Source organism: Olea europaea, unplaced genomic scaffold, assembly GCF_002742605.1.
Source record: "Olea europaea var. sylvestris unplaced genomic scaffold, O_europaea_v1 scaffold935, whole genome shotgun sequence".
In the NCBI taxonomy this organism is placed as follows: domain Eukaryota; kingdom Viridiplantae; phylum Streptophyta; class Magnoliopsida; order Lamiales; family Oleaceae; genus Olea; species Olea europaea.
Window position 1 is genome coordinate 194,384 of NW_019267840.1, and position 13,460 is coordinate 207,843.

Here is a 13,460-nt window from a genome sequence, read left to right on the forward strand (position 1 = left end):
TACTATAAAAATTGAGTATTAAAGTTGAATCTGTATGACGTTGAGTTAATTGGATTTTGTGGAGTTTTACTTGGCGCTTAATAGTAAAATTTTATGATCACAAACGTGGCACTAGTTTATGTTCTGAATCTATACATCATTTTTTTCTGTTGTTGGCATTTATTTTTTTTCTTCTCGCGCTAGAATAGGTCCATAAACAAGTCCATAAGAAATAACCCTAAAATATTTCGGAGAAGTTTCGTTTTATGACTAGAAAAAAAAAAAAAAATCCCATCTCAAACCCTATCACATGTAAAATATATGTATGTTTATTAAAAAATATTCAAATTGCCATTAACGTAAGTCGTGTATTACTATTATATATAATAATAAGGTAATTTTAGCTGAATATCTTTTTCAACTTCAGTGTATTGCAAAGTTTACATTTTTAGGAACCAACTCATTGGAATTGACCGGAACACTCAGGCAGCTGCAAACAGATTGCTGGAATGGACAAAAGCAGGCTGTTTTAGCGTACACATGGCATATGATTTTTTCAGAAAGGTTGGAGTTAGGAGAGCCTGGACTGCTGAATTGTGGAGACCGTACATCATGCCTAGACACTCTTTCATGCTTTGGCTGGGAGCACAATCCAAATTCCTCACCAAGGACAGGTCACCGCATCTTAATATTGATCCCACCTGTGATTTTTGTACTGCACATGAGGAAACTTACGAACATCTATTTTTCGAATATCCTATCTCCTCGCTTGTTTGGAAGAATATAAAGGATTGGTTGGGCATTAGGAGAGCAATGTCTACTTCTTGGCAAAGCAAAGTCAAGAGGATTGCATTAGCGAGTATCGTCTACTCCATCTGGATGACAAGAAATAGGAGAATTTTTGAGGACTTAAGACCCCATGTTGATAGCATAGTTATAGGACTCAAAACACACGTATACAAAGTTATGTTTTCTTTGTATCTGAATGTTTTGATTCATTTTGAGTCGTTAGATTGGGGTCCTTAGTCCATATTGTTTGTACATCTTTTTCTCTTTTGTTTGCCTAGGTTTGCTCGGAGTAGTGGTATAACCTACTTGATTGATGTCTTGCCCGGGTATGCTCGGAATACTTGTACATGAAGTTTTGATCTATAGTAATTACATTTAACGATAAAGAAAAAAGTTAACATTTTTTAATCTTATACATAAATATATGCAGTGGAGGAGCCAGTATCCAGCAAGGGGGCATAGCCTTGCGTGTTGTCTCTGTCGGATTTACAGTTACCGTCGACCCAGAAAGGAAGCTTGAAGATTGAAGCGACGCTGCACAGCATGATGAAATTTGGAAGAGTTTGGAAGATGACAGATGAGTGGATTGGGCCATTTCTTTTAAAATTGTGGATCTCTCTTATTTTGGGCTTCTATTTTTTTTTAGGGGGAAAAAATTAGGCCCAATCACTGGATGCAAGTTTAATGGTTTGTAGAACAAATCTCAATTGCCAATCAAATAACGAACCGTCACCCTAACTCCGTGATTCTCTGCTCTCCGCCACTGTATATTGTGACTCGTGAGCTTCATACCCGTCTTCTTTTTCTTTTTTTGGTTTTTGTTCTTTTAGTTCTTTCTTTTTGCATTTATCATTTACGAGTTATAAACAGAGAACAATCTGGGGAAAAAAATGATGAGGATGATGATACCATGTTGGGATGATGTGGGAAGAAGTGACCTAAAATGATGAATAAGTTGTTATATGTTCTTTGAGGATGAGCAAAAGTAAACAAGAGATGTAGAAGAAATTGATTATCTGGCACCATAGCTAGTTGTGTTAAGTAAACCTTTGGAAGCCCGTGACATTAAATTATCACTTTTGCTATTGGGTTTAGTGGGACTTAGGTCTAGTAACGTGAATTCTTTTCTCCTTCTGTCCGTATGCTGATATTTTTTATTTTATTTTATTTTTTTGGGGGAAATTTTTAGTGTTTAGCTATAGACTTCCATCTTTTCCATCAATTCAATGGATATGTGGCTATGACTTTTGTGTCTTGTCAGAGAAGGTTAAAGTAGTATTACAAATAGTTTTGGTTGACCTTGCGAATTAGACTTTCTACGTGGCTAACCGAGAGCCATTCCACCCGTATCTCACTGTGCACAATAGCAAACGGTTAGAAGTACACGGTCGAAACCAGTGGGGGTGGTGACGGCCACATACACACCGACGGTCAAGTTAGTGGATGGTGATTGGAACAGTGCCAAAATTGTGCAAGAGAGTGGAGAGGAGAATATATTTTACTTGAGTGTGGAGTGCCTAGTATATTAGAAAGATTGATTCATTATTTTTTTTCTCTTGCCAAACATTTCGTATTTATAGGTGAGGGGCACTGTTGGATGTGGGACACATTTACGCATCTAACGGTGCGAGGCATCTGTTTGTAGACGTTAATCAGTTGCATCTTAGAGGAGACGGGTCATTAATTTTTCTGAATTGTGAGTTGACATAAGGTTGAGATGTCACATCAATCAATCTATGAAGATAACAAGGATCCTGACACAAAGATACATATCTAAAACTGGCGGAGGAGAGGCCTCTGTTACATAGTGCCTCGACATTCCTCACACTTCGGTAAGGAGGACGTCTCGGCAAATTACTTTGGTGATACTTGTGCCTTGCGACACGTTAAGTTGAGGTTTGGGCGAGGCTCATATCACTTTGGAATCGCCTCGATTGGACACCTGGCGCTTCCCTGAGGAGTAGGTGTGATGTGACGAGGTGGTTTAGTGGTGGGGCGTAACAGTGGTCCCCTCCAAGTTCAGGGATGAATATTTATATCATTTGTGGACTTTTTGCAGGTTGTGTATGCTTGCCGTTTTGAGTGTAGGTTTTGCCATTTTAACAGAAGCGCTGGCCCTCAGGTAGGGATGTCAACAAGCCGAGCCGAGTCGGCTCGTAAACCAAAATTTTTGCTCTGGCTTAGCTCGAGCTTTTTTAAGACAGGCTTTTTTGGCCCTTTGCTCAACCAGAAAATTAAGGCTCGACCCGACTTTTCAACTTGGGCCTTACCGACCCGAGCTTGGCTGAGCTCGATTTCTGGATTTTTTATATACCTCTTTGATGCCTGTTGGCAGTAAATTTTTCCTCTATTTTTCCTTTCTTTAATACAAGTCGGCCCGGCTCGAGCCAACTCCCAAAAGGAGGCTCGACCAGAGCCACGGGCGGCCCGAGAAGACAAGCCCGATTGCCATCCCTACCTCAGGGGACGTCGCGTGGAGATGGACTAGAACAGGTGGTGGAAAAAAGCCTTGTAAGTTGGGAGATGGCTTGAAGCTTTGTAAAGCTTTGGCAACATTGCGACCGAGGGATGACCCTCAGGGGACTCCACATAATTGAAAAGCTTATCTGTGATCGATGCGCTGACCTATAGGAGACGACACTTGGGAGATGGCTTGAAGTTTTGTAAAGCTTTTGCAACGCTGCTACCGAGGCGATAACCCACAGGAGGATTGAAGTTTTATAAAGCTGATGGAAAAGTTCATCTACGATCGATACGCTGAGCCACAGGGACGACTCTTGGGAATTGGCTTGAAGCTTTGTAAAGCTTTTGCAACGCTACGATCGAGGTGATGACCCACAGAGGACATCGCGTCTGGAGGGTTGAAGCTTTGTAAAACTGATAAGGAAGCTCATTTGTGATCAATGCGCTGACCTGCAGGGGATAATGCTTGGAAGATGGCTCGAAGCTTTGTAAAGCATTTGCAACGCTGCGACCAAGGCGATGGCCCACAGGGAACTTCGCATCGGGATGGTTGAAGGTTTGTAAAGTTGAAGAGCACATCTTCGATCGAGGCGCTGACCCACAAGGGACGTTGCCTGGGAAATGCTTGAAACTTTGTAACACTGAGGAGGTTCTTCACTAAAGTGTGTTCTATGGATCTTTGAATGATGGGACAACTCTCGTGTATTTATAAGGAGGACAGTTGGATGTGGCACATATTCTCTAGGAAAGGTTGCTACTACTAATCATAACCTATGGCTGTTTAAGGTTCGAGGCAACGCACCCTAAAGGTCTGTGAGAGTCACAGCTAGATTTTGAGTGTTAATCAAGTCTAACATTTTGTTTCAATGGTCTAGATTGAGGATGCGATGAACGGTCCAGATCTATAGCATTAGATCTATGGCATTTGAGTTGGACGATGGAGATTGTCCCAAGCTTCCTATATAAGTTTCACCCTTTGCCATTTGAAGGTTTTTCACTTTTGCAAAAATCAAAATCTCTTGCTCTCACTATCATTGGCGATTTTCGACGATCTTTTACGACTTTCATGCTTTTCGGCCACCGTTCGACGTTCTCCATGCTTCCTGACGACTTCTCGTATAGTTCATTCAAAATTTTCAATGAAAAGCCCATTTTCAATCAACCTTCTTACGTCTTTCCCAAAGTTTTATCACCTTCTTCATCATAGAAAATTGCCTTTGAGGGTAGTGGGTCTTCTGGGAGGGATTTAGAGGTCGTTAGAGTAGTTGAGCCCACTTTGGCTAGTTCGACTGAAATATCCAAGGCAATATTAGGAGGGAAAATATCTGGAGACAACTAAACAGTCCCATAGATACTTCTGTGCATTGGATGATGTCTGACTACCCTTTGAAATTGAAACCAGTCAACCTGGCCAGACTTAGAACTGAATATAGGATCCTAGATAGTGTGGGTATAATATTGTCGGGGCTAGATGAGCGAGCCTGCTACCCGGGGTGTGTGGCTATTAACGAGGCTATCCTTAGGGTGAGGCTTATGCTACCCATTCATCCCTTCTTCCGATATGTACTTAGGTCATATGGCCAAACTACAACCCAGCTGAACCCGAACTCATGGAGTCAAATGGTGGGGTCGTGAAGGTTGTGGAAAGAGGCATCTTACGGGGTTGAGATGTCCTTCTTCGTCTTCCAAATCATGTATATACCTAAGGTTGCGACAGGAGGTGATAAGACCAGGGGTGGTATTATTTGACCTCTTGGGGTCCCATACTCCATTCGTTCTCGACTTGCTAAGCTCTATCAAAGACTAGAAGAGTTTGTGGTGCTGGGCCTCTGGAAGGTAGGATACGATGGAGCGGGACTCCTTGGCATCCCCAACACTACCAAGTAAGTATTGAACTCTTAATGAGTATTGGAACTTCGAACTTGCATGCATATTCATTTACTTTAGTTTGAATTATAACACATTTTTTTTCCTGTAGGTATACTTCCTAGGTGCGAGTTGTCCACTAAGGACTTCAACACCATCTGCATTGTATACCAGCTCTCTCCAAAGAGAAGATTTTATAATGAGCTGATAAGAAATAATATTCACTTCTTGACTCACAAATTGATGGCCTCCTAAGGTAAGGATTTTGAGGCACTTCATTATGGTTGATTTTCAGGCTCCTTATACTTGGATGCTAATTTTTGTGATTTGTTGCAGATGACTTCAACAAGAAAAGTCCCTTGCGGCTAGACTTTGCTACCATCCAAAGGATGATGGTTGAGGTGAAGGCGTTGAAGACCTCCTCCTCGGCCTATAAGAATCAGACTGAGGACCTGGTGGCTGCGAGCAAAAGGCTCCAACCTGCTGTGGCCAAGGAAGTGGAGGAAGAGGCCAAGGCTGCCCTGTTGAAGAAGGGGAAGCAACCAGCTAAAAGTCCCATTGTGGTGAGGACTGCCACACGAGGGCGGCTCCTCCGCCCAAGGTTGCTCTAGCTACCGCTACTTCTATCCCAATCCCTGTTGTTATTTTGGCTCAACATTCGGAGTAGCTGAGGAAGATGAGGGCCCGCCTAGAGAAGGAGGCTGATTTTTTGGGCATAAACTTTGAGAAGCCGGTGAGGAAAAAGTTGGAGGCTCTGCCTCCTGAGACTGTAACCGTGGCAGTGGTCCACAATAAGTATTGGACTGAAGAATAGAGAGACCACACTGCGTCCTGCACTGTAGAGGACCTCGTCATAGCGAATAATGCTTGCATTGCCCGGGCCCTGAGTACCAACATCCAGCTTGAAGTTCTGGTGAAGGACCTCAGGGCCAAGAACATTGACTTGGCTCAAAGGCTAGATGAGAATTTGTACTATGAGGACGTAGTGTGGGATGTAGAGGCCGAGGCTGTGGTGGTGGAGAAGAGTAGGGTAGAGGTGGAGGGCCAACTAGGGAAGCCTAATAATGATATTGAGCGACTGAGAAAGGAACTTTATGAGACGGAGTGCCAAGTGGCTGCTTCACGAGACCACCGTCTGGCAACAGCAGCTCTGGAGGCCTTGAACAAGGAGAAGTCAGAGCTGAGACAGCGGGTGGAGTCCCAGGTAGAGGAGATTGTGTCCTTGAAGGCTTAAAGTGGTTGGTGAGACTGCGGTGCAGCCCTTCATTGATCACTTGGAGAAGTAACTATTGTACGACCCCTTTGCCAATTTCTGGGACTCCTGGAATGCCCAAAAAGCGATGCTGGAGCGACTCAAGGAGGTTCATCCAACTCTGGACATTTTCGCACTTGAAGTAGAGTTCGGTGGGCCTACTGAAAGTTGGCCAGACATCCCATTTACTGAGGAAGCGGTGGAAGTGAGGGATAGGATATAGTGCCAATAGATTAGGGCTATAATGTAATCGCTTCGGCCCACTTGTAATCATTTTTTATAATGAAATGAAATATTTTTTGAAGTGTTATGACTTCTTCCATTCATGTTGAACCGTGTAATTGCATCATTGTGATTGGATAAGCACCTAACTTAAATTCAGGTATTACTTGCCAATGATTATTGGTAGAAGCAGAAAATGATTAATCCATGGACAGAACATAATGATGAATTGAGCTTTCATAAGTAATTTGAACTTAACTATCATATGCTAAGGCAATTTTAGCACTTAGATATGAATAAGTTGCAGTGAACTATATAAGAACATGACCAGTTCAGAGCATATATTTATTGGTAGTACTTCCTCAAATGTTCGATGTTCTACTGATGAGGCATTATTTTTCCTGCAATATCTTCAATCTGATAAGTTTCAGGTCGGGATTCTTTGACGATGCGATACGGCCCTTCCCAGTTTGGCCCAAGCACTCTAGAACCTATTGGTTTCGATGCTGGGAAAATCCTTCTAAGTACCAGGTCACCTAAACATAGAGTTAGATTCCTAACCTTCAGGTTGTAGTAGCGGATCATCTTTCTTTGATATGTGGCCAGTTTGACCTGTGAGGCATCCCTCCATTCTTCTAGAAGATAGAGTTCACACACTTGTGTTTCATCGTTGCTAATCTCGATAAAGTGTATGCGACTATGCGAGGAGATCCCAACTTCAATTGGGCTCATGGCTTCAGCTCCGTAGGTCATGGGGAAGAGGGTCTCTCATGTTGCAGTTCGCTAGTTGTACAGATACCTAGAGGACATGGGAAAGCTCATCGGCCCATGCTCTTTTCGAGGCGTTAAGCTTTCTTTTTAGGTGTGCTTGATCGTCTTGTTTACTACCTCAACCTGCCCATCTGCTTGGCATGATGGGGTGTTGAGAAATCCTTTCTTATACCTAGTTCGTCGCATAGATCCCGCATCTTCCTATTATTGAACTGCCTTCCATTGTCGGACACAAAGGAGTAGGGAATGTCTAACCTACAAATGATGTGCTTCCAAATGAACTTCGTAGTATTCACCTTGGTGATTCTAGCTAGAGGGTTAGCTTCGACCCACTTGGTGAAGTAATCAATAGCTACAATAGCGAAGGTTGTACTTTCTTTTTCCTTTCGGAAGGGGGCCAATGAAATATATCCCTCATTTGGTGAACGGCTAGGGGCTGTGACCATGGAGAGGCTTTGTGAAGACTGTCTTTGAACATTGGAAAACAGCTACCACTTATCACACTTTTGAACAAATTAGCAGGAATCATTTTTCAGGGTCGGCCATAACTAACCTTGTCGAAGCACTTTGTGTGCTAGAGCTGTTCTCCTGGAATGGTTTCTACATACTCCTTCGTGAATTTTTCTCAGTATGTACATAGTCTCTTCTCCTCCAATGCATAGGAGTAGAGGCGATGTGAAACCTCTTTTCTATAACACATTATTTTGGAGGATGAAATGAGCAGCCTATCTCTTCAACTTTCTGGCTTCGTTCTTCGAATTTTGCTCTGATTGGTTTTTGAGATAAGCTATAATAGGTTGCATCCAGGGTGGGGTACCTTCAATCCATATGATCTCTTCGCCTCTGGAAATGGAGTGCTTTGGGAGGCGCTCAATTGAGACAATCTTTAGTAGTTTGGACTCCTTGCTGCTAGTCAGTTTGGACAGGGCATCTGTATGAGTATTTTCTAGGCGTGGGACCTGCACTAGTTCAAATTTCTCGAAGTGGGGAATAAGGCTTAGAACTAATTTCAGATAAGCAGTCATGCCACTGTCCTTGGTCATGAATCTTCCATTAACCTGACTCACCACTAGCTACGAATCACTGCTGGCTAGGAGTCTTCTAACTTGCATTTCTTTGGCCAGCCAATGGCTTGCTAAGAGGGTTTTGTATTTGGCGACATTGTTCGAGGCTTTGAAGCCAAATCTAACTGTACAATTTAGCTTACGACCTTCTAGGCTTTCTAGAACGACTCCTGCCCTGGAGCTGATTTCTCCTGATGAGTCATCCACAAAGAGGTCCCATGTAGGGGGCTCTACTAGTTCCATGGTCGCCTCCATTTCTAGGGCCTTGGGAAACTCCGCTACAAAGTCTACAAGGGCTTGTCCTTTTATGGCACTTCGGGGTATAAAGAGAAGGTCGAACTCGCTAAGCTCAAGCGTCTATTTTCTGTAGCATTTGCTTCAGCGAAAAATTGGTTAAAACTTCAATGAAGTGGGCTTGAAAGTATAGCCTCAATTTCCTTGATGTAGTAACAAGGGAAAGAGCGAGCTTCTCCATGTCTGGGTATCGAGCATCTACAGGCAATAGGACTTTGCTGATGTAGTATACTGGCAGTTGGTGTATCTCTTCTTCCATAACGAGGACCGCGCTGATTGCCTTCTCTGAAACCGTCAAGTATAGCAGAAGTGGCTCGTGTGGTTTAGGCTTCGAAAATATGGATGCCTCCTCCAAGTGCTTCTTCAGCGCTTGGAAGGCTATCTCACATTCATCTGTCCATTGGAACTTCTTCCTCTGCTTTAGAATCTTGAAGAAGGGTTTGTCGGTGGCTTTGGAGATAAAGTGGATGAGTACAGCGATTCACTCATTAAGATTTTGCACATCTTTTGGCTTCTAAGGTGACCTCATGTCTAGTAAGGCCTTTATCTCTTTAGGATTTTCTTCAATCCCTCTTTGATTAACAATATAGCCTAAAAATTGACCCGATGCTACCCCGAAGGTGCACTTCAGTGGGTTCAACTTCATTTTGTACTTTTTTAGAATATGAAATGTGTTGTAGAGGTGACTTACATAATCCTTCATGTAGAAGCTTTTAACCAGCATATCATCCACGTAGACTTTTATGGTTTTGCTAATGAGGTCAGAAAATATCATGTTGACCAGCTTCTGGTACGTGGCGCCTACGTTCTTAAATCTGAAGGGCATCACTCTATAGCAGTACAGTCCCATAGAAGAGGTGGCGTCTTCATCCGCTGGAAACATAGGATCTGGTTATATCCCGAGTATGCATTCATGAAGCTAAGAAGTTCATGTCTGACCGTGGAGTCCACGATTTGGTTTGTCCTTGAGAAGGGGAAGCTATCCTTTAAGCAGGCTTAGTTCAGGTTGGTAAAGTCAACCTATATTCTCCACTTCCCATTTAGCTTATTTGCTAAAATGGGATTGGATGCCTACTTTGAGTAGATGGCCTCTCTGATGAAGCCACTAAAATGGGGTTGGATACCCACTTTAATTTGTCGATTTTCTCCTTAAGCGTCTCATACCTCTCTGTGTTGAGGGATCACCTTTTCTGCCTATGTGGTGTATAGGTGGGGCTGATGTTCAAATGATGACAACTGACCTATGGGTCTATTCCAACCATATTGCCTCCATGTGAAGATATCCAAGTTCCTTTGTAGAGAATTCATCAACTCTTCTTTGATCTCAAAGGGTAGAGCCTTCCCTATGCGCAAGACTTGGGTGGGGTCTTGAGGGTTGGCAGGAAATGATTACAGCTTTTCCATTGCGATTGCATTTGGTTCGGACTCAATGATCCAGGTATCCAATTCATCTAAAGGGTATCCCTCTTCAGGAGCCTCGATTATTTTGATGTCTTCCTCCTATTCAGAGGATACCCTTGTTTAGAGACGTTGAGCATTTCCTCGTCCACATATGCCTCAGTGTTAAGGTCAGTGATAATGACATTCACAGTGCGGGGATCAGATTTTCGTAGAGAGTTGAGTAACACACTCTCGAGCCCATTTGGTCGCCTTAAACTGTAGCTATTCCATATTTAGTTGGAAACTTTATACACAAGTGGTGAATTGAGTTGACAACTTATAGCTCTTTTAGGACGGGTCAACCTAATACTCCACGGTAAGCCGACCTATGTTCTACTACCAAGAATTCAATGAAGTGACGTGCCATTAAGGGAGCTGATCCCATCTCTATTGCCAAGGTGATTCGTCCTCGCGAGATGATACTATCGTCAGTGAATCCGTATAGTGGGTTGGTCATGGGAATCATGCCATGTTCAATTTGCATTTTATCAAAGGTGGAGCCAAATAGTATATTTACTGAGCTTTCATTGTCAACAAGCATGCGTTTCAGTTCGTTTCGGGCTACTATAGGCCTGACCACCAATGCATCACAATGGCGGTAGTGCACACCTTGTGCATCATCCTGGGAGAATGTAATTGATGCCATTCTGTTCACTTCTCCAGATTGGTCAACGATGTAATTAGTCATCGGAGGATCCTTAGCCTCTATCGCATAGTTCCTTTGTGCGTTATGAGTGTTGGTTCTGATGTGAGGGCCTCTAATAATCATGTCTATCTCTCGGATAGGCTCTCCTTCAGCATCCGAAGCCTGATTTCTCTACCTTGACTCTCTTCAAGTTCTGTTCTTTGTCTCTTTCTCCAAGGTGCTTGATCAGGCTGTTGTAGTGTATCCTTGTTGGGAGAGATGGATCGCCTCGAGGAACGTGGTTTATTTCTCTGTGAGGATCATAAAACGTTTCTACATTCACTAATGTCTTGGCTATAGAAACGATGGAAGCTATAGTACTTCGCCCCTTCTAGGGGTCGATTTGCCTATTTTTCCTTGTGTCAATTCGCATTGGTTGTCCTTTCGGACGTCCTTAATTCAGCAGTTGCATCTTCATACGCCAACACTAGTATTGTCTCCTTCTCCAAGGTGCTTGGTCATGCTGTTGTAGTGTATCCCTGTTGGGAGAGATGGATCGCCTCGAGGAACGTAGGTTATTTCTCTGTGAGGATCATAAAACGTTTCTATATTCACTGATGTCTTGGCTATAGAAACGATGGAAGCTACAGTACTTCACCCCTTCTAGGGGTTGATTTGCCTATTTTTTCTTGTGTCAATTCGCGTTGGTTGTCCCTTCGGACGTCCTTAATTTAGCAGTTGCATCTTCATACGCCAAACACTAGTATTGTCTCCTTCTCCAAAGTGCTTGGTCACGTTATTGTAGTGTATCCCTGTTGGGAGAGATGGATCGCCTCGAGGAACGTGTGTTATTTCTCTGTGAGGATCATAAAACGTTTCTACATTCACTAATGTCTTGGCTATAGAAACGATGGAAGCTACAGTACTTCGCCCCTTCTAGGGGTCGATTTGCCTATTTTTTCTTGTGTCAGTTCGCGTTGGTTGTCCCTTCGGACGTCCTTAATTCAGTAGTTGCATCTTCATACGCCAACACTAGTATTGCGTTTAGTGTGACAGAGGCCAGGGTCTGTTCGGATGTTGTAGTTACTGTGTGTCTTGCCTGGATCCATTGTTGGGTAACGAGGTTCGTTGCTGGTCCTTGACCTACCTACCTCTGAGGCGGAGGGAGTCCCTTAGTTGCATGGTTTCAATGATCTATAATCTCTTCATTGATGATCTGTACTCTCATCATCTCTACCAGTTTGTCGTAAGTAGTTGGATTCTTGCTTTACACATCTCGCCAAAACAAAGTGTTCATGTTGAGCTCCCTTTTAAGGTTGAAAGTGCCTTTCTATCTGTAACTTGCTCGCAGTAGTTATTTCATTAGTGAATCTGATGAGATTGCTTTTGAGCATCTCTCCAGGAGCCTATCTCATGTCCTGTAGGCGTTGTACTGAGGCCTCTCCTTTCGTTCATGAGAGATATTGATTCAAGAAGGCCTTCTTCAGATTTGATCAACTCCAAATGCTAAGAGGGGGTAGTCGATTGTACCACACTTTGGCAGCTCCGACGAGGGTCAGATAAAAGGCCTTGCATTTTAATGCCGGTGAGGCTTTGCTCAGGCTCATTTGCATTATGTATTTGGTAAGGTGCTTTTGTGGGTCTCCTTTTCCCTCTTAAGTGGGATTTTAGGGGGTATGAAGTTCGTGGGCATCGGGAAGCTTCAAATCTCTCTGAAGAATGGGAGGTTGTCACTGTAGCGCCCCAATTTTTAAATTTCGGAATGTTACAGTCATCAGCATCTATCTCATAAGATTGACATGGCCCTTCCAATTCATCTTCCTCTAGCAAGTCCTGGGGAGGTGGAGGTGCTCCTTCTTGACTCCTCCAATCTATCAAGTTCCTTCTTTCACATTGATTTCTAGGCGAAAGAGGTGCTTTCTGCTCCTCTTATTGTTCTTGTTGGGCCGGTCTCTGCATGGCGCGAATTCTACTACTGGGGTTCTGCTCTATTTGGTCAAAAACACTAACTGACCTCTGCTGTTCATATTTTAGTGGGAAGTTTTCCCCCAGCTAAGGCTATGCTACTTGGGTGCCTAGGGGATATGAAGTGACGTCAACCCCTATTTCTCTTTCCATAGGGGCCCCTCCATGATGACTCAAATGGCCTTGGCTATGAGATGCCGGGGCGACCCCTAATCTGGGTAGCCCCTTAGTGGCATTTGGAAGCCTTGCTGCTATTGGGCTTGCATGCATGGCTACATTTTGAGCTGCAATGTCTCTCATGCTTGCAACTATTAGAGCTATTCCTGCAGTGAGTGTAGCAGTTGTCCACTCACCTCGATGACGTCGATGATGAGGTCTGCGGTGAGTGACATTTGTCCGGAGCACCTCTTCTTCAGAGGCATCCCTTGGTCCTTCAGGATTTGCATCCTCATTGCTAGAACTTATTTTTAACTCCTTTTTCAAGGGTGTTTAGAACTGGATCATAGATTATGAATGAGATTTTTTTTTCAAAAACGTCCCTTTTTCAAGGAGGGTCACTGGTTTTTCGATGGTTAACGAGGAACTCTAAAATGAATTTTTTATAGATGCGCGCCAATCTGTAGACCTCGCGAATTGAACCTTCATATGGCCAACCGAAAGCTACTCCACGTGTTCCTCCCTATGCACAATAGCAAACAGTCCGGCGTATATGGTCGGAACCAACGGGAGT